Source organism: Budorcas taxicolor, chromosome 8 (assembly GCF_023091745.1).
Source record: "Budorcas taxicolor isolate Tak-1 chromosome 8, Takin1.1, whole genome shotgun sequence".
NCBI classification, from domain to species: Eukaryota; Metazoa; Chordata; class Mammalia; order Artiodactyla; family Bovidae; genus Budorcas; species Budorcas taxicolor.
In genome coordinates this window covers 7,727,276-7,750,004 of record NC_068917.1, presented here as the reverse complement: position 1 = coordinate 7,750,004, position 22,729 = coordinate 7,727,276, and the positions used below count along the sequence as shown (strand labels likewise).

Genomic DNA, 22,729 nt, shown 5'->3' with positions numbered 1-22,729 from the left:
GTATTTTAGACAGAAGGGAGGGTTAATGATCAGCCCTGGTTTTCAAGGCTCACTCTAGCTCACTCTGTTGGATATATTGGACAGAACAATAGAGAGTGTGTGAGGTCCAGTTATGAGGTCATCCTAGGATTTCACTTCTGAGATGAGCGGCTTCCCTGGAGGTCCAGTGGTCAAGACGTGGCCAATGCAGGGAGAGAAGGTTTGATCCCTGGTCGGGGAACTAAGATCCCACATTCCTCACAGCAAAAAACCAAAACATAAAACATAAGCAATATTGTAACAAATTCAATCAAGACTTTAAAAATGGTCTCCACTTTAAAAAAAAGAGAGAGAGAGAGATGATGGTGGATGTAGCTGAGTCCCAGGGAAGGGATACCTTCTAGACTTTGGCTCTGTATTTTAGAGATGGAATTAACAGACCTTGGTGGTTGAGGTTGGCCAAGAGAATAAATAAAATGATGAAACTGAGGGCCAGTACAGAGCATCACTGGGCTACATCATCCAGTCATCATGGAGCACCAGTAAACTGTAGCACCTAGTCACCAGATAACCAGGATTTGTTTGCAGAGGAGACTGAAAGGCACTGGGAGGAAATGTCAGCCCATTTCCTTTCTGAGAAACAGACACAAAAATGCTGAAAAATGGAAGGAGGGCCCAAGTGTCAAACTGCGCTGGAATGCTTCACAAGACAAAGTGTTAAAATATTGGGTTTTGGCAACATGGAAGGCAATAGTGACTTTTGGAAGAAAAATGTGGATGGCATTCTAGTGTCTGGAGTCAAATTAAGAGTCTGAAGAGTGGGTGGAAGCTGAGGAAATCAATAGCTATTAGAAGCTGGGGTGGACTGCTGGAGGGAAATACTAGTTAAAGTGGCGATTTTATAGATATGGAAGTAGGGATGTTTTTAATCATATGATTAAACTTAAGCCAGAATAATGAACAAAGTATTTTTAAACATTAAAAGCTAAATTCTCCCCTTCTGTATAGAATAAAAGCAATTCTCTCCACAGTAGGAGTTCCAGATTTTTAATGGAATTTTATCAGAAAACAAATGTTTATATTACTGAAAGAGTTAAACTTCACACACACACACATCCGATTGGTATTATCACAACACACCGGTTAGAGAACACTAGGGATAAATACTTATTACACTGATTCAGATGATAAGATCTAACGGAGTAATCAGTTGCTTGATTTGGTAAAAACTAGGGGTAAAGTACATTATTTGACTAGGAGAAAACTGAAGTGATTTATCTTTTTTTTCAAAGAGCTTTACTAAGATATAATTCACATAAAATCCAATTCGTTTGTTGCATCAGGTAAAGTGTACAACTCATGGATTTTTACTTTATTCACAGATGCGTATAACCATTAGCACAACAGATTTTAGAATATATTCATCAACTTGAAAAGAAATCTCATGGAAGTTCCTTAAAAATCTAAAAACAAAACTAGTGTTTAATTCAGTGATTCTACTACTGGGCATATACCCTGAGAAAACCATAATTTGAAAGGACACATGTAGCCCGCTGTTCACAGCTGCATTATTTACAATAGCCAGGACATAGAAGCAACCTAAATGGCCAACCACAGATGAATAGATAAAGAAGATCTGATACATGCATACAATGCAATGTTAGCCATGAAAGGAATAAAATTAGGTCATTTGTAGAGATGCGAATGGACCTAGAATCGGTCATGCATAGTGAAATAAGTAAAAAAATAAAAGAGAAAAAGATCATTAATACATATACATAGAATCTGGAAAAATGGAACAGATAAACCTATTTTTAGGACAGGAATGGAGATGCAAAGGTAGAAAATGTATCTAATGGATTTGTGGACACTGGCAGAAGGGGAAGGTGGAATGAACTGGGAGAGCAGGATTGTCATACAGACACTACGGTGCGTAAAACAGATGGCCACTGGGAAGCTTCTGGAGAGCACAGGGAGCTCAGCTCAGTGCTCTGTGAAGACAGAGGGGCCGGATGGCGGGTGGGCACAGGGGAGGTCCAAGAGGGAGGGGACACATGTGTACATAAAGCTGATTCACTTCATTGTACAGCAGAAACTCACACAACATTGTAAAGCAATTATACGCCAATTAAAAAAAAAACTCATAGCCTTAGTTATAACTATCCTGATCTTTGTCCACTCATAGCCCTAGAGAACCACTGTTTACACATTCCATTTCTCAGAGTTTCCTACTGTGGACATTCATGCAGACAGAAGCATATATTATACGGAATTTTTTTCACTTAGCATAATGTTTTCAAGGTTAACCAAGTGAAGTGAAGTTGCTCAGTCACGTCCGACTCTTTATGACCCCATGGACTGTAGTCTCCCAGGCTCCTCTATCCATGGGATTCTCTAGGCAAGAATACTGGAGTGGGTTGCCATTTCCTTCTCCACGAGATCTTCCCGTCCCACGGATTGAACCCATGTCTCCTGCATTGTAGGCAGACACTTTATCATCTGAGCCACCAGGGAAGTCCAAAGATGTAGCATTTATAAGTATTCTGTTCCTTTTTATTACTGAATCATCTTCCCTGATATCACTTCAGTTCAGTTCAGTTCAATTCAGTTGCTCAGTCATGTCCAGCTCTTTGTGACCCCATAGCCTGCAGCACTGTCCAGCTTCACTGTCCATTACCAACTCCTGGAACTTGTTCAGACTCATGTCCATCGAGTCAGTGATGCCATCTAACCATCTCATCCTCGGTTGTCCCCTTTTCCTCCTGCCTTCAATCTTTCCCAACATCAGGGTCTTTTCCAATGATTCATTTCTTCCCATCAGGTGGTCAAGAATTGGAGCTTCAGCTTCAGCATCAGTCCTTTCAATGAGTATTCAGGACTGATTTCATTTAGGATGGACTGGTTGATCTCCTTGGAATCCAAGGGACTCTCAAAAGTCTTCTCCAGCACCACAGTTTAAAAGCATCAATTCTTCGGTGCTCAGCTTTCTTTATAGTCCAACTCTCTCATCCATACATGACTACTGGAAAAACCATAGCTTTGGCTAGACAAACTTTTGTTGGCAAAGTAACTGCTTTTTAGTATGCTGTCTAGATTGGTCATAGTTTTTCTTCTAGGAGCAAGTGTCTTTTAATTTCATGGCTGCAGTCACCACCTGCAGTGATTTTGGAGCCCCCCAAAATAAAGTCTGTCAGTGTTTCCATTGTTTCCCCATCTATTTGCCATGAAGTGATGGGACCGGATAGCTTCCCTGATAGCTCAGTTTGTAAAGAATCTGCCTGTGATGCAGGAGACCCCAGTTCGATTTTTGGGTTAAGAAGATCCCCTGGAGAAGGGATAGGCTACCCACTCCAGTCTTCTTGGGCTTCCCTTGTGACTCAGCTGGTAACGAATCTGCCTGCAATGTGGGAGACCTGGGTTTGATCCCTGGGTTGGAAAGATCCCCTGGAGAAGGGGAAGGCTACCCACTCCAGTATTCTGGCCTGCAGAATTCCATGGACTATATAGTCCATAGGGTCCCAAAGAGTCGTACATGACTGAGATGCCATGATCTTAGTTTTTCTGAATGTTAAGTTTTAAGCCAACCTTTTCACTCTCCTCTTTCACTTTCATCAAGAGGCTCTTTAGTTATTCTTCACTTTCTGCCATAAGGGTTACTGATAGTCTCTCCTTTCTCCAAAGAATCTTCATAACCCAGGGATCGAAACCAGATCTCCTCCATTGCGGGCAGATTCCTTACCAGCTGAGCCACAAGGAAAGCCCATGGTATGACTTACCGTGTTTTATTTAACTAGTGACTTACTGATAAACAGCTGGGTTGTAGCCACCTTTTAACTATTATGAATAATGCTCCTATAAACATTCATATGTAACTTCTGTGTAGACATGTTTTCATTCCCCTTTGGTATATTCTTGGTGGTAGAATTTCTGGGTCATATGGTGACTGTGTTTAATTGTTAGAGGAACTGCAAGCGTATTTTCTTATGCACTGACACTACTTTACATTCCCACTGTCAGTGTATGAGAGTTCTACTTTCTCCACATCATCACCAACATTTTATTATTTGACTTCTTAGGTGGTGCTAGTGGTAAAGAATCTGCCTGCCATTGCAGGAGACACAAGAGACTTGGGTTTGACCCCTGGGTCAAGAAGATTCTCTGGAGGAGGAAATGGCAACCCATATCACTCTTCTTGCCTGGAGAATCCCATGGACAGAGAGTCTGGTAGGCTAGTCTATGTGGTCACAGTGTGTTGTGCATGACACTGAGCAACCAAACACACACACAGTGGCTGTGAAGTAGTAACTCATTTTTGTTTTGATATGTGTTTCCCAGATGACTGGGCTCCCCTGTGGCTCAGACAATAAAGAATCCACCTGCAGTGCAGGAAACCTGGGTTCTATCCCTGGGTCAGGAAGATCCCTTGGAGAAGGAAATGACAACCCACTTCAGTACTCTTGCCTGGAGAGTTCCAAGGACACAGGAGCCTGGCAGGTTACAGTCGATGGGGTCACAAAGAGTTGGACACAACTGATCGACTAACATATTTTTCTTTTTTTTTCCTAGATGACTAAGGGCAATGAGCATTTTTCATGGATGTATTGGCTATTTCCATATCTTTCATGAAGAAATGACTATTCAGATCATATATCTATAGTTTAACTGAGTTATTAGTCTTTTATTATTAAATTATAAGTTTTTTTATATTTTAGATACAAATTTCTTATCAGACACACAATTTGCAAATATTTCTCCAGTACTGTGGGTTGTCATTTTGCATTCTTGATGGTGTCCTTTGAAGCATAAAAGTTTGATGCATTTAATTTTGATGAAGGTCAATTTATCTATTTCTTTTGTTCCTTATGCTTTTGGCATGATGCACAAGAACATGCTCTGTCAGACTTTTTGCAACCCCATGGTCTGTAGCGCACCAGCCTCCTCTATGCATGCGATTTCACAGGCAAGAATACTGGAGAGGATTGCTCTTTCCTCCTCCTGGGATCTTCCTGACCCTGAGATTGAATCCCTCTCTTGTGCTTCCTGCATTGCAGGTGGGTTCTTTACCCTAATCTGAGCCATCAGAAAAGCCTTTATCAAACCATAGGTCATGATGGTTTACTTCCGTGTTTTCTTCTGAGTCTTACAGTTTCAGCTCTGACATTGAGGTCATTGATATGTTTTATGCTCACCTTCTGTGGTAGTTGGTAAAGAATCTGCCTGCAAAGCGGGAGACCTGGGTTCATTTCCTGGGTTGCTGAGATCCCTGGAGAAGTGAAAGGCTACCCACTCCAGTATTCTGGCCTGGAGAATTCCATGGACTGTATAGTCCATGGGGTCACAAAGAGTAGGACATGACTGAGCAATTTTCACTTTCTTTTTTTTGTGGTCTGAGTTAAGGGTCCAACATCTTTCTTTTACATGTGGTCTCCTGGTTGTCCAAATACCATTTGTTTAGAAGATTATTTGTTCCACATTGAATAGTTTTGACACCCTTGTCAAAAAATCAATTTGTCCAGGACATATGGAACTATTCCTGGACTCTCAATTATACCCTGTTCATCTGTATATATCTATCTACATACTACACTGTGTTGATTACTGTTGACATGCAATAAATTTGAAATCAGGAAATGTGTGTTATCCCATTTGTTTGCCGTTCTTCAGGATTGTCCTGGCTATGCTGGGTCCCTTGCAATTTCACATGAGTTTTAGAATCAGCTTTTCAACTTCAAAAGAGAAGTCATCTGGGATTTGTATGGGAATTTCTCTCAATCTATAGTTCAGCTTTGAGTGTTCTGCTGAGTTAATATTAACTCTTCTGATTCACAAATACGGGATGCTTCTTCATCTCTTCCCTTTCATTCCACAATGTTTTGTAGTTTTCAAAGTGTAAGTTTTACATCTCTTTGTTCAGTCAATTCCTAAATATTTTATTCATTTTGATTTTATGGGGAATTGCTTTCTTTAGAGGTATTTTCAGATTACTCACTGCAAGTGTATAAAAATAAAATGATTTTCATGTATTGGTGTTATACCCAAGGACCTTGCTGACACTGTTTATTAGTTCTCCTAGCTTTCCCAGTGGATTCCCTATGGTTTTCTATATCAGATTATGTCATCTGCCAATAGAGAAGTTTTAACTCTTCTTTTCTAATTTGGATCACTTTGCCTCTTTTTCTTGCCCAATTGTCTCAACTATAATCTATAGTACAGTGTTAAGTAGAAGCAGTGAGCCCAGATATTCATTTCACCTTATCATCTCAGGAGCAACGTATCTAGTCTTTCATCACTAACACTGATGCTAGCTTTTAAAAAATGGCAGATTATTCCACATTTCTTAAATAAATAAGCTGAATTATTAATCACTACCTCTTATATCCCTGGTGGCTCAGATGGTAAAGCATCTGTCTACGATGCAGGAGACCCGGGTTTGATCCCTGGTTTGAGAAGATCCCTTAGAGAAGGAAATGGCAATCCACTCCAGTACTATTGCCTGGAAAATCCCATGAACAGAGGAGCCTGGTAGGCCACAGTTCATGGGGTCACAAAGAGTCGGACATGACTGAGCGACTACACGTTCATGTTCGCCTCTTATCTCATTAAACTGCCATGAGTGGAAATATAATAGTGTTAGTCACGCAGTCATGTCTGACTCTTTGCAACCCCCATAGACTGTAGCCCACAAGGACCCTCTGTCTATGGAATTCTCCAGGCAACAATACTGGAATGGGTTGTCATTTTCTTCTCCAGGAGACCTTCCTGACCCAGGGTTTGAACCTGAGTCTCCAGCACTAAAGGCATTTTCTTTACTGTCTGAGCCACCAGGGAAGCCTGGAAACATAATAAAGAGGGAACAAATTTAGAATTCCTATACTAAGATTAACCTTACTGAATAGAATTCATCATTACATCAAATTTCCATTTTTCTTGAAAGAATTAAAATTGAGAATCTATTTCTGCTTCACAAACTTCTGCCAACATTTTAATCATCTTTTTCATGGTTTAAGCTAGCAAAGGACATATTTTGAAACTTAACAGATGCGATTCTGACAATGGCTTATTTTTTTGTTTTGTTTTTCTGGATTTTCTCTGGATTTTTATTTTATTTTATTTTTTACAGAAGGTATATATGTTTATTTATTTATTTTTTATTTATTTTTAAATTTTACTTTACAATAAAGTATTGGTTTTGCCATACATTGACATAAATCCACCATGGGTGTACATGAGTTCCCATTCCTGAACCCCCTTCCCACCTCCCACCCCATATCATCTCTCTGGATCATCCCTGTGCACCAGCCCCAAGCATCCTGTATCCTGTATCGAACATAGACTGGCGATTCATTTCTTACATAATAGTACACCTTTCAGTGCCATTCTCCCAAATCATCCCACCCTCTCCCTCTCCCTCAGAGTCCAAAAGTCTGTTCTATACATCTGTGTCTCTTTTGTTGTCTTGCATACAGGGTCATCATTGCCATCTTTCTAAATTCCATATATATGTGTTAGTATACTGTATTGGTGTTTTTCTTTCTGGCTTACTTCACTCTGTATAATCGGCACCAGTTTCATCCACCTCATTAGAACTGATTCAAATTATTCTTTTTAATGGCTGAGTAATACTCCATTGTGTATATGTACCACAGCTTTCTTATCCATTCATCTGCTGATGGACATCTAGGTTGTTTCCATGTCCTAGCTATTATAAACAGTGCTGCGATGAACATTGGGGTACACGTGTCCCTTTCAATTCTGATTTCCTCGGTGTGTATGCCCAGCAGTGGGATTGCTGGGTCACAAGGCAGTTCTATTTGTAATTTTTAAAGGAATCTCCACACTGTTCTCCATAGTGGCTGTACTAGTTTGCATTCCCACCAACAGTGTAAGAGGGTTCCCTTTTCTCCACAACCTCTCCAGCATTTATTGCTTGCAGCTTTTTGGATCGCAGCCATTCTGACTGGTGTGAAATGGTTCAATACCTAACAAATAATTACTATTTATGATGTGGTGAACATTACATTATGGGCTGAAGATAGAAGAATATCAAAGTTTTATTGTCAAGGAGCCATTGTTCCAGTGGGAGTCACTGTCCAAAGTTTCCAATTCAAAATACAGTGTTCGTTGCTCAGTTGTGCCCAACTCTTTGTGACCCTGTGGATTGTAACTTACCAGGCTCTTCTGTCCATGGGATTTCCCAGGCAAGAATATTGGAGTGGGTTGCCATTTTCTTCTCCAGAGGATCTTTCTGACCCAGGGATTGAACCCGGGTCTCTTGCATTGCAAGCATATTCTTTACCATTGGAGCCCCCAGAGAAGCCCCAAAATACAGTGGAATAAGTCTAAATACTGTGTATTTGCAATGTCCTATGAGAGCATCTAAAATCATCTGGCAAGCTGGTATCAAATAAATGAGATTAATTTTTCAAAAGAGAGCATTTTAAAATAAATAAATTGTATTAATTTGAAAGACTGTAAAATTAGAGATAACTTTGAAATATACAATAGTTGCTAATCAAGAAATGAGAGCACTTCCTTCGATCCCAGTATAGTCATCCTTAGGTCACTGGTTTGATACTGGGTCGGAGGAGGAGTTGATGTTTTACTAACACAACATTGTCAATCAATTATATGCCAATAAAAATTATTAAAAAAAAGGTCTACATATGGAAAAAGGAAATGAGTGTACTTCAAGCATCTGTGACTTTAGAGTTTCACACTGAAGTTTCTATATGAATATCTTAATTTGTAAGTATATAACACAAGCAACTAGGCATGGGATATGTACATAGACTCTGTTCTTTGTTTTTTTTTTTTTTCCTTTTATTTATCTTAACATCATTATCAAACAGTAGACCAATACAGAAGTGATCATTATAATAAACAGCTTTGGGCCTTTACCTGTCATCATTTTAATAATTCTGATATTATCCTATGTCTATGATATAAGACAGGTTTCCCTGGTGGCTCAGTGGTAAAGGATCTGTCTGCCAAGCAGGAGATGTCAGAGACTCAGGTTTGATCCCTGCGTTGGGAAGACCCTTGGGAGAAGGGAATAGGTATGTTCTCCAGTATTCTTGCCAAGGAAATCCCATGAACAAGGAGCCTGGTGAGCTACAGTCCAGGGGGTCACAGAGAGTTGGCTACAACTTAGCCAGTAAACAACAAAACAGGATATGACACCATTTCTTTTTTTTCAGTTATGGGAAAATTCCCATATCCAAACACTGTAACTCTTTCATTATTCAAATGCTGAAAAACAATAATGTCCTAAGACTGACTCCAAGATCAACTCTGATACAGTTTGATGTCAACTTCCAAAAATTAGTTGCTTTTCTGTGAGCTTAATATTTTCTACTTTACCAGTGAAACTTTAAAATTTGGATGACTTTATAGTCACACTAATCCGAAATACTGACTTTACTCCCGAGGTCACACGTGACAGAAATAACTGCCTGAGTCTGAAGCACATTGGTATTTCCTAGTGATGCATTAACTACCACTGGTTCTAGAGACTGACTTTAGCAGTAGTGCCATGAAAGTTTGCAGTGATGACTGCATAGTGCAAACCCAGTAGTTTAACATTTATCTAAGTATGATTTTTCTGTATCACTGATGTTGTAATGCAATCTCATATTTACCTATTAGTCTTTTTAGTAAATGTGTTCCATTTGGAGCCTTATATATTAACACTTGGGGGTAACAAAATTACATACAATTAGAATTAAAAATACATATAATATAATCCTATGAATGTCTTCCCCGATGGCTCAGATGGTAAAGACTCTGCCTGCAATGCAGGATTTTGGGGAGATCCCCTGGAGAAGGGAATGGCAACCCACTCCAGTGTTCTTGACTGGAAAATCCCGTGGACAGAGGAGCCTGGCAGCTACAGTTCATGGGGTCGCAAAAAGTCAGACATGACTGAGAGACTAACACAATCCTATGAATATATATATATTTATGACTGAAATAAAGGTCCCATAAATGACAATAATGACCAATCATGAATTTGTACTTGATTTTCTAGTTTCTTTCTATAATTTAAAAAGCAATTACAGATTCATATTGATGTATGGCAGAAGCCAACACAATATTGTAAAGCAATTAACCTCCAATTAAAAATAAGTAAAAGAAAAAAGTAATTATGGGGACTTTCCTGGTAGACCAGTGATTAAGACTTCACATTCCAATGCAGGGGGTATGGGTTTGATCCCTGGTTGGGGATCTTAAGTTCCCACATGCCTGTGGCCAAAAAATCAAAAACATAAAATCAAAGCAATATTGTAACAAATTCAATAAAGACTTTAAAAAATGGTTTTCATAAGAAAAAAATCTTTAATAAAAAAGCAAGTACATTTTGGTCGGATCTTAATAAGCTAATACATTGCAAATCATTGTAATTTCAACTTTTATATTTTTACCATAATTTGAAGCAGGATAACACAGTAATAAGCAACTAGGTTTTAGAGTTTGAGAACTCCGGTTTGGAGTCAAACATACAATTGCGAGCAATGTTTAGATCGAAAAAATTACAAGACATATTTAGGTCATGTCTAGAAGTTTTTGCGTGTGTGCACAACTTTCCCAAGGCCAGTCTTTCAGAAACCATGCCCTGTGTTTTCCTCTTTCCTCCTTTCAAAGCGTCTCCTTTGTGAGCTGTCATTCACTCCAAAGATTAAATGTCTGACGACTCTTCAACTGTTTCCTCTCCCTGGAGGATTTCACTTCAACACTGTAACATCGTCAGTTACACTGATAAAAACTCTGCCATGTCTTTCAGGCTTTATTCAGTGGAAGAGATCCTTGTGCACATTTTCACTGTTATTCTAGCATGGCTTTTCTTTCACGACCCTTAGAAACACACTAATGTGCCAATAGCTACACTAGTTTCCATGAGGCCGCTATCAGAATTTACAATTAAAATGGAAGTCGCTCAGTTGTGTCCGACTCTTTGCAACCCCATGGACTACACAGTCCATAGAATTCTCCAGGCCAGAATACTGGAGTGGGTAGCTGTTCCCTTCTCCAGGGGATTTTCCCGACCCAGGGGTCGAACCTAGGTCTCCCACATTACCAGCTGAACCACCAGGGAATTACTCAGTTATTCAAAACTGAATAACACTTTGACAGAAGTAGAGTCACAGAGAGGGGGTAGGAAACAAACACGTGGAGATGCAAGAGGGAAGTGGGGTGGGATGAATTGGGAGGTCGGGACTGACAAATACGCACTATTGATACTGTGTATAAAACAGGTAACTAATGAGAACCTACTGTAGAGCCCAGAGAACCCCACTCGGTGTCCCGTGGTGACCTGAATGGGAAGGAAACTCAATAAAGATGGAATATATGTGTATATATGGCTGATTCACTTTGCTGTACAGCAGAAGCTAACACAACTTTAAAAAGCAACTATGTTGTTGTTCAGTTTCGAAGTTGTATAGGACTCTTTGCAACCCCATGGACTGCAGCCCTTCAGGCTCCCCTATCCATGGGATTTCCCAGGCAAGAATACTAGCGTGGGTTGCCATTTCCTTTTCCAGGGGATGTTACAAGATCAGGGATCAGAATCACATCTCCCGCACTGGCAGGCATGTTCTTTATCATGGAGTAACCAGAGAAGCCCAATAGAAATTAATGTTTAAAAAGTGAAGTGCAATGAAACAAAACCAAATGACCATTTTGAAACGTTATTTCCTATCTGTTGATCCTGGTCATTCCTTTCTCAATATGCTACTTATGATAAATTGTTTTTGTTTTTTTTTTCTTTTTCCAATCATGTTTAGACACACCCTAGGCTATAGTAGCATTTGATTCAAAGGACACATTTCCTGCCTCTATGGTGACAACACTTTCACGTGATTGGAGGGCACAACTCCTTTAGCGTAACTTGCTTCAGAATTCAGTTGTCAACTTGTTGAAAGAAAACAATCAACTTCACAAATAAATCAAATGAAAACATGAAAGGAAGCCAGTGCATTCTCAGTTTTTCTTTTGAATGTGAATGTTCAAAGTAGCTTTATTCATCATAGCCTCAAACTGGAAGCAAACCAAATGTCCATGGACTGGTGAATAGGTAACAATCCATATGACAGGATTTTACTCAGTAATAGAGGGACAAACTACTGATACGTGCAACAACAGGGATTAATCTCAAAGACACTGTGCCAAATGAAAGATACCAGACACAAAAAGCTACATGCTGCATGATTCTATTTGTAGAATATTCTGGAAAAGGCAAAAATTTAGGAACAGAAGTCAGATCACTGCTGGTTGAGGGCTAGAGGAAGGGGAGATTTCTTGCAAAGGGGACTTGGGGAACTTTGGGGGTGACTGAAATGTTTGCTGTCTCAATTTTAGTGATGGTTACCTGATCTTACATATTTGTCAACAACTCCCCAATTTTTAAGTAGCCTTGAATCTCAGAAATTTTAAGAAAATCCTTGCACAGTGTTGTATGGTTAACCTCAAATGTCTCTGTGAATAAATTCTAGCATTCAATAGCTAAGAGTTACAGCAGCCAAATCATATTTTTCCATTTCATGTGAAATTAAATATCATTCTATCACATTTACTGCACTACAGTTACAGTAAACTGGACACACATAATTATTGTTCCTAATAAACTCAAGAAGACTCTTGAGAGTTCCTTGGACTGCAAAGAGATCAAACTAGTCAATCCTAAAGGAAGTCAACCCTGAATATTCATTGGAAGGACTGATGTCGAAACTGAAGCTCCAATATGTTGGCCACCTGATGTAAAGTTTCTGCTCATTTTAACAGACCCTGATGCTGGGAAAGATTGAGGGCAGGAGGAGAAGGGAACAATAGAGGATGAGATAGTTGGATGGCATCACTGACTCAAAGGACATGAGTCTGAGCAAACTCTGAGAGATAGTGAAGGACAGGGAAGCCTGGCATGCTGCAGTCCATGGGATTGCAAAGAGTCAGAATAGTGCCTAAACAGCAATAAAATAAACTCAAAGTTGACTCACAAAATTTAATTATATTTACAATTTATATTTTCAAATTGTAATTCACTTGATCTCTTTATATTTTATCTCCTAATGATATGAATGGAAAAGGAAGGGAATCAGAGGGATAACCATCAGAAGAAAAAGAAATAACTGAATAGATCATAGTAAGCCTGGCACCAATTTTAAATATCTTAAATACTCACTTAGAAAAAAAAAGCTAGCACCCTGTTAGTAAACTGGGTATGTAGTAACTCAAAATGACCATTGTTTGGTTCAGCATCACAGTCCAAGCCAAGATATTTAACTCTCCAGTCATTATTATGCATATAAATTATTCAAAATACGTATATATGGAGAATCGACCTTTCTTCTTGTATACAAAGTATTGATCAACACTGTGCCCAGGTCTTCCAGGGGAGGGGGAGGCCATTTCCCTCCATAAATGGTTCCAGCTGTTAGAGAAGTACCCAGCCTCTCTCCATCCTCCCACACATCCCCTCTGGGAGAAGGAAAGTCACATGATGGCTGAGTTAGAGTTATGGATCTTATGCTTGGCTCAGCTTCTGCTTCAGTTTTCTGCATGGGAACCCACTGTGGGGCACAGAGCAGACATCTCTTTCTGCCCCTGAGGCTCTAAGCTCTACCACTGTCATCTGTGCTCAGCTGTGCCCAACTCTGTGCGACCCCATGGACCGTAGTCCACCAGGCTCCTCTGTCCAAGGGATTATTCAGGCAAGAACACTGGAGTGGGTTGCCATGCCCTCCTTCAGGGGAATCTTCCTGACCCAGGGATCAACCCCAGGTCTCTTGCATTGTAGGCAGATTCTTTACCACTGAGCCACCAGGGAAACTCACAATTGTCCTGGGGTTGTCAACAATGTCAGTGACTGGAAGGCTGAATGCACCTCCTTCTGGAATTTGGTATTAGGAATTGCACTTCTCCCAGGTCTAAACCACACCCAACAATAAATCCAGTCAGTAATAAAGATAACAGTTTACTTGCAAACCATTTCTGGGACAGTCTCTCCACTGGTTCTGAAATTATACAGGGGACACAGTTAGGACAGGAAGCCTGATACAAATGCAACACTGCTGAAAGCAATCACACTATGATACCATGACAAGAAGTTGTAAAATTTCCTCTAAGTTTTCTCAAGAGATGCAATCTCTCAGAATTTTCTTTCTCTTCAAATTCAGTATCTTGCTTGTTTTCAAAGGCATGAAGCCAAAACCTCCTTATCTTGACATCGAGGTTAAAGGAAATGGAAAGACACAATTAAGTAGAACTATATGCATGTATGAATGCTCAGTAGCTCAGTTGTGTCTGACTCTTTGCAACCCCATGGAGCCTGCCAGGCTCCTCTGTCTATGCAATTTTCTAGGCAAGAATACTGGAGTGGGTTGCCATGCCCTCCTCCAGGGGATCTTCCTGACCTATGGGTCAAACCCATGTCTCCTGCATTGGCAGGTGAATTGCTTACTGCTAAGCCATCTGGGAAGCCTCAGAGCAGAACTACTTTAATTCAAAAATATCTTGTCTACTTAGGCACATTTTAAGTGCACTATAATTAATGTGGATGCACGTGGAATGTGTATCATGATATTTTCATCACAGCACGAAGAAATGAAACCTTACATCAATGATGCATTTACCTGAATTCTCTGCAAAGCTGACCTCAACTCTCCTATTATACCTCCTGACTGTATATGTGTTCTCTGGTGGCTCAGATGGTAAAGAATCTGCCTGAAATGCAGGAGACCTGAGTTCGATCCCTGGGTCAGGAAGACTTCTGGAGAAACGGCAACCCACCCCGGAATTCTTGCTTGGGAAATCCCATGGACAGAGGAGCCTGGTGGGCTACAGTCCCTGGGGTCACAAGGAGTCAGACATGACTGAGCAACTAACACACCATGTATCCTAATCTAATGTACTTCCTCTTCCCTCACATGTAATTTCTTGTTACATACATTAATTTTAGCATGGTTTGGAAGACTTGTGGTAACTGCTAACACACACATTCATATACAGAGAGTAATATTTGCTTAAATATTCTTCAATTTTATCTTGCTAACAATTAACTCATGTATAAGTTTATATTCTATGCAGGTCATCCTTCCATGACTACCTTTTTCCTTATTTTATATGTACTGTGTACTCTAAATGTATGTTTTAGAGTCAAAATAAGATGTTCTATGCCATGTAAAGTTGTGACATCCCAATGGATTACTGAACAAAAAAGGAAATGCACAATCAAAATACAGGTGGCAATATGGTTGCCAGGGGGCAAAGACCAGGAGAAGGGATAGTTAGGGAATTTGGGATGGACATGGACACACTGTTATGTTTGAAATGGATAACCAACAAGGACCTACTGTATCACATGGAACTCTGCTCAATGTTATGTGGCAATCTAGATGGGAGAGGCATTTGGGGGGAATGGATACACACATATGGCCCTCCACTATGCACCTGAAAATGTCAAACATGTTAATCTGCTATACTCCAATATATAGCAGATTATATTGCTATATCATACAGGTGGAGAAAAACTAAAGTCTGTAAATACAGGTGGAGAAAAACAAGAGTCTGTAAAATGAAGCCAGGACAGCCAGTGACTGCTATATGCCATGAAGAAGCTCTCATAGTAAAGTTCTTATGGACATTGCATTAGATACACTGGGAAGATGCTCTAATGACAGGAGAAACTCAGGTTTCTCTCAGATTGATCCCAAGTACAGATCAAGAAGCAACAGTTAGAACCAGACATGGGGAAAGCAGACTGATTTTAAATTGGAAAAGGAGTACAGCAAGGCTGTATATTGTCACCCTGCTTATTTAACATATGCAGAATACATCATATGAAACACCAGGCTGGATGAAGCACAAGGTGGAATCAAGATTGCTGGGAGAAATATCAATAACCTCAGGTACGCAGATTACATGACCCTTTTGGTAGAAACCAAAGAGGAACTAAAGAGCCTCTTGATGGAGATGAAAGAGGAGAGTGAAAAAGCTGGCTTAACATTCAAAAAATGAAGATCATGGCATCTGGTCCCATCACTTGATGGCAAATATATGCGGGAACAATGGAAACAGTGACAGACTTTATTTTTTGGGGCTCCAAATTCACTGCAGATGGTGACTGCAGCCATGAAATTAAAAGGTGCTTGCTTCTGGGAAGAAAAGCTATAACAAACCTAGACAGCATATTAAAAAGCAGAGACATTACTTTGCCAACAAAGGTCTGTCTAGTCAAAGCTATGGTTTTTCCAGTGGTCATGTATGGATGTGAGAGTTGGACCATAAAGAAAGCTGAGTGTCAAAGAATTGATGCTTTTGATCTGTGGTGAGGGAGAAGACTCTTGAGAGTCCCTTGGACAGCAAGGAGATCCAACCAGTCCATCCTAAAGGAAATCAATCCTGGATATTCATTGGAAGGACTGATGCTGAAGCTGAAGCTCCAATACTTTGGCTACTTGATGCAAAGAACTGACTCACTGGAAAAGACCCTGATGCTGAAAAAGATTGAAGGCAGGAGGAGAAGGGGACGACAGAGGATGAGATGGTTGGATGGCATCACTGACTCGATGGACATGAGTTTGAGCAAGCTCCAATAGTTGTTGATGGACAGGGAAGCCTGGCATGCTGCAGTCCATGGAGTCGCAAAGAGTCAGACATGACTGAGTGACTGAACTAAACTGATTACTGGCTTAATGAAAAAATGAAGCCGAAGAACATGTTCAGTTTTATGCTAGTGAAGAAGTAAATAACAGGACAAATAATAGTGCTGTCCGGATTGGGATTTCTGTTATAATTCATGTTCTAAATAGTTTTAGTCTTCACAGTACACTAGATTCGTGCACTATGCATGTCACAACACCTAGAATTACGAATTTTTTTGAGAACATAAGCAGGAATAGAACAAAGCACAGAGAGTGATCTATAGTGTAGAACAGTGGATCGAGAACCACAATGATGTGTTTTGGAATGAAGATCTAGTTCAACAAAATTGCAAGACAGTATTCCCTGAAATTTTGCATTGCAAAATCCTAAGACACACAAAAAATAAACTCTGAGTAGTTGGATAAACTCAGCCAGTAGTTGGAATTGGTTGACTGCAAATGCAGTTTCTTAGACCTGTTATATTTAAGTAGAAAAGTCATATAGATTCTGCATTCTCTTCCATAGATTCTGTCCATACAAACAAGCTATGGTCCATTACCTATAGCTTTGTTGAATTGAAAACACTGGAATCTGTGTCTAGCTGCTTTTACATTTATAGGATAGAGTTGCATTGAATGCTTTTGTAGTTATCTGTCCCTGTATTTTGAGAAGCATAGCCAAGGTCAAAAGCATAGGACTTTTAACAGTGGGATCCCTGTAAGACTTCGTTTGGTTTCCGGATTCCAGCCGGTGGTACCTTGACAAAACCAGGGGCGGCATCTCACCTCCCTTCCTGCCTAGGTGAGAGTCAGGCACAGGACTGAGCGAGGAGATGAGCACTCCTGGTATTTCACTATTAATGTTTGCCTGGCATGCTTCTGCAATCTTTTGTTTATATTGTTTGTTTTCCCTTTTTGTTATTATTTTGCTAGATTACTGTCCTGTTAGACATTCAAGCCTCAGGAAATAAGAATACCATCACACAGCATGTTTTGGCTACATTCTTTATCCCTAACATTTAAAAACCACCCTCCAATACTGTAAACTTAGTAGTTCTGATAAAATTTTCAAAATGTCTTGCTTTCCATTTTTCCATTTTTTCCCCCATTATTGCCTAGGAATGTCTCTTTTCAAAAGGTAGTAGTTACCCTAAAAATACACTCTATGCAAAGAATGAGAATATCAACTTTCTTTTGACTTCAATGATTTTCTACACTGTTTCCATCTGCAAATCTTTCCACTTGCATAAACATAAAAAGATTGGAAGTGTGGGGGCGGGGGAGGAGGTGGATGGAAATTATGCTCTGAGGATATTATGCCAACAATGCAATTTAATGCATCTTTGATGGTGCGCAATTAGGTATTAAAATTTCTCATAACTAGAAACATTCTTGGTCAGTAGAAATTACCATAGATAATTTCAGGTGACAAGGGAGTAATTTTGCTAGATAAAAGGGCTAGACAATACATAAAACATTCAGTTTAGGGAAACATTAATTTTTTCTTCACATGAATCCTTTGGTTAACCATATTAGAAAATGCAAATTCACATAAAACTGAAGGAGAAAACTGTTAAGTTTTTATATTTTAAAATAAAATTTATAAAGACACAATATAGCAAAGCAACTAACAAACAGTTGGCTAAATCAGAATTTACTGATTTTTTGTTCCTAAAGGGCTAACTGCTTTTGCACAAAGCTTTATTTAATGTATGCTACTGGTTTAATTTAGAGTCCTAGTCCTAAGCATGCCCTTAATCTTCTCTGATTTTCTTTCTTTCACACCAGTGTTTCTAAAGGAGGATGAAATGCTGAGGTCAATATATTAGTTGGATAGATTCATCAAGTATGCAGGACAATACCACTGCTCCAAATTCTGATCACATTCATGTTCTTGGCATACTTTGGGCATTGCATATGCTAAAAAAGAAAATTGTAACAGACTAGAAAAAAGTGTGGGGGGCTGCAATGGCACGCGTGGCTGAGAAGAGCTACCCCACATCCGAGGTCAGGGGAAGAAGCCAGGAGGACCCCAGGCCCCAGGGGCAGCAGCCAAGAGGAGCTACCCCATGTCCGAGGTCAGGGGCAGCGGCCGAGAGTGCCAGGCTGTGATGGTGCAGGAACAGCCAAGAGGAGCAACCCCAAGCCCGAGGCCAGGGCCAGCAGCCAGGAGGAGCAACCCCACGTGCAAGAAGTGGTGGCTGTGTGGGTGCAGGAGGGCCTAGAGGAACTATTCCACGTTCAAGGTCAGGAGGGGCGGTGGTGAGCAGATACCCCTCAGCCAAGGTAAGGAGCAGCAGCTGTGCTTTGCTGGAGCAGCCGTGAAGAGATACCCTATGCCCAAGGTAAGAGAAACCCAAGTAAGACGGTAGGTGTTGTAGGAGGGTATCAGAGGGCAGAAACACTGAAACCATAACCACAGAAAACTAGTCAATCTAATCACACTAGGACCACAGCCTTGTCTAACTCAATGAAACTAAGCCATGCCTGCAGGGCAACCCAATACGGGCGTGTCATGGTGGAGAGGTCTGACAGAATGTGGTCCACTGGAGAAGGGAATAGCAAACCACTTCAGTATTCTTGCCTCGAGAACCACATGAACAGTATGAAAAGGCAAAATGATAGAACACTGAAAGAGGAACTCCCCAGGTCAGTAGGTGCCCAATATGCTACTGGAGATTAGTGGAGAAATAACTCCAGAAAGAACGAAAGGATGGAGCCAAAGCAAAAACAATACCCAGTTGTGGATGTGACTTGTGATAGAAACAAGGTCCGATGCTGTAAAGAGCAATATTGCATAGGAACCTGGAATGTCAGGTCCATGAATCAAGGCAAATTGGAAGTGGTCAAACAGGAGATGGCAAGGGTGAACACTGACATCCTAGGAATCAGTGAGCTCAGATGAACTGGAATGGGTGAATTTAATTCAGATGACCATCATATCTACTACTGCGGGCAGGATCCCTCAGAAGAAATGCAGTAGCCATCATGGTCAACAAGAGTCCGAAATGCAGTACTTGGATGCAGTCTCAAAAACAACAAAATGATCTCTGTCCGTCTCCAAGGCAAACCATTCAATATCACAGTTATCCAAGTCTATGTCCCAACCAGTAACACTGAAGAAGCTGAAGTTGAACGGTTCTATGAAGATCTACAAGAGTGCACAGGGTGTTAGAACTAACACCCAAAAAAGATGTCCTTTTCATTATAGGGGACTGGAATGCAAAAGTAGGAAGTCAAGAAACACCTGGAGTGACAGGCAAATTTGGCCTTGGAATGCAGAATGAAGCAGGGTAAAGACTAATAGAGTTTTGGCAAGAAATTCACTGGCCATAGCAAACACCATCTTCCAACAACACAAGAGAAGACTCTATACATGGACATCATCAGATGGTCAACACCAAAATCAGACTGATTACATTCTTTGCAGCCAAAGATAGAGAAGCTCTATACAGTCAACAAAAACAAGACCAGGAGCTGACTGTGGCTCAGATCATGAACTCCTTATTACCAAATTCAGACTGCAATTGAAAAAAGCAGGGAAAACTGCTAGACCATTCATGTATGACCTAAATCAAATCCCTTATGATTATACGGTGGAAATGAGATATAGATGTAAGGGCCTAGATCTGATAGATAGAGTGCCTGATGAACTATGGAATGAGATTCGTGACATTGTACAGGAGACAGGGATCAAGACCATCCCCATGGAAAAGAAATGCAAAAAAGCAAAATGGCTGTCTGGGGAGGCCTTACAAATAGCTGTGAAAAGAAGAGAGGCGAAAAGCAAAGGGGAAAAGGAAAGATATAAGCATCTGAATGCAGAGTTCCAAAGAATAGCAAGAAGAGATAAGAAAGCCTTCTTCAGTGATCAATGCAAAGAAATAAAGGAAAACAACAGAATGGGAAAGACTAGAGATCACTTCAAGAAAATTAGAGATACCAAGGGAACATTTCATGCAAAGATGGGCTCGATAAAGGACAGAAATGGTATGGACCTAACAGAAGCAGAAGATATTAAGAAGAAGGGGCAAGAATACACAAAAGAAGTGTACAAAAAAGATCTTCACAACCCAGATAACCACGATGGTATGATAGAGCTAGACATCCTGGAATGTGACGTTAAGTGGGCCTTAGAAAGCATCACTACGAACAAAGCTAGTGGAGGTGATGGAATTCCAGATGAGCTATTTCAAATCCTGAAAGATGATGCTGTGAAAGTGCTGCACTCAATATGCCAGCAAATTTAGAAAACTCAGCAATGACCACAGGACTGGAAAAGGTCAGTTTTCATTCCAATCCCAAATAAAGGCAATGCCAAAGAATCTTCCAACTACTGCACAATTGCACTCATCTCACACACTACTAAAGAAAGGCTCAAAAATCTCCAAGCCAGGCTTCAGCAGTACATGAACCGTGAATTTCCAGATCTTCAAGCTGGTTTTAGAAAAGGCAGAGGATCCAGAGATCAAATTGCCAACATCTGCTGGATCATGGAAAAAGCAAGAGAGTTCCAGAAAAACATCTATTTCTGCTTTGTTGACTATGCCAAAGCCTTTGACTGTGTGGATCACAATGAACTATTGAAAATTCTTCAAAGGATGGGAATACCAGACCACCTGCCTCTTGAGAAATCTGTATGCAGGTTAGGAAGCAACAGTTAGAACTGGACATGGAACAACAGACTGGTTCCAAATAGGAAAAGGAATATGTCAAGGCTGTATATTGTCACCCTGCTTATTTAACTTATATGCAGAGTACATCATGAGAAATGGCGGGCTGAAAGAAGCACAGCTGGAATTAAGATTGCTGGAAGAAATATCAAGAACCTCAGATATGCAGATGACACCACCCTTATGGCAGAAAGTGAAGAGGAACTAAAAAGCCTCTTGATGAAAGTGAAAGAGGAGAGTGAGAAAGTTGGCTTAAAGCTCAACATTCAGAAAATGAAGATCATGGCATCTGGTCCCATCACTTCATGGGAAATAGATGGAGAAACAGTGGAATCAGTGGCAGACTTTATTTTTTTGGGGCTCCAAAATCACTGCAGATGGTGACTTCAACCATGAAATTAAAAGACGCTTACTCTGTGGAAGAAAAGTTATGACCAACCTAGATAGCATATTCAAAAGCAGAGACATTACTTTGCCATCAAAGGTCTGCCTAGTCAAGGCTATGATTTTTCCAGTGGTCATGTATGGATGTGTGAGTTGGACTGTGAAGAAAGCTGAGCACCGAAGAATTGATGCTTTTGAACTGTGGTGTTGGAGAAGGCTCTTGAGAGTCCCTTGGACTGCAAGGAGATCCAACCAGTCCGTTCTGAAGGAGATCAGCCCTGGGTGTTTGTTGGAAGAACTGATGCTAAAGCTGAAACTCCAATCCTTTGGCCACCTCATGCAAAGAGTTGACTCATTGGAAAAGACTGTGATGCTGGGAGGGACTGGGGGCAGGAAGAGAAGGGGATGACAGAGGATGAGATGGCTGGATGGCATCACCGACTAGATGGATGTTAGTCTGAGTGAACTCCGGGAATTGATGATGGACAGGGAGGCCTGGCGTGCTGCGATTCATGGGGTTGCAAAGAGTTGGATACGACTGAGCGACTGAACTTAATTGCACTGAGAAAAAAAGGTACACTAAGCAAGGTCAGGATTAGCCAAGGGTGGACAGAGAGCAGGCTTTCCTCCAACTGTAGGTAATAGTCTTCTTGTTTCCATTCAGATTCTAATATTTAGCTTCAATTCAGTAAAACCTGAATGCAGTGTCAACTGACAAGCCACAAGCAATTCCTAAGTGATGGGAGTAACCAACCATTCCCTTGAGATGATGGATGTGTTCACTTCAGGCATTTTCTATAGAAAATGTAACAATAATGGCCTGATAACGGCTGACATGAGAATGCAGTCAGTCCAAGGCATGCACAGGCAGACAGTTCTAACAGCACTAATCCCTAAGAAAAATGAGCACTTCATAATCTATGTGATCAAAGGCAAAGGTACAGATGTCATCTGAAAACATTTCAATTTAAATGTAGATCATACCACCGACTCAATAATGAAAATGGGTATTAAGCTTCTGAGCATCAGGAGTTAATCTTTTGGAATTTTAGAGGC

General features: G+C 40.4%; 1 protein-coding gene across 1 annotated transcript in view; it reads right to left on the bottom strand.

The window, feature by feature from the left end:
• Nucleotides 1–22,729, bottom strand: part of GALNTL6 (polypeptide N-acetylgalactosaminyltransferase like 6) — a 1,453,898-nt gene that overhangs the window by 839,841 nt on the left and 591,328 nt on the right. The gene's annotated exons all lie outside the window — the stretch shown is intronic.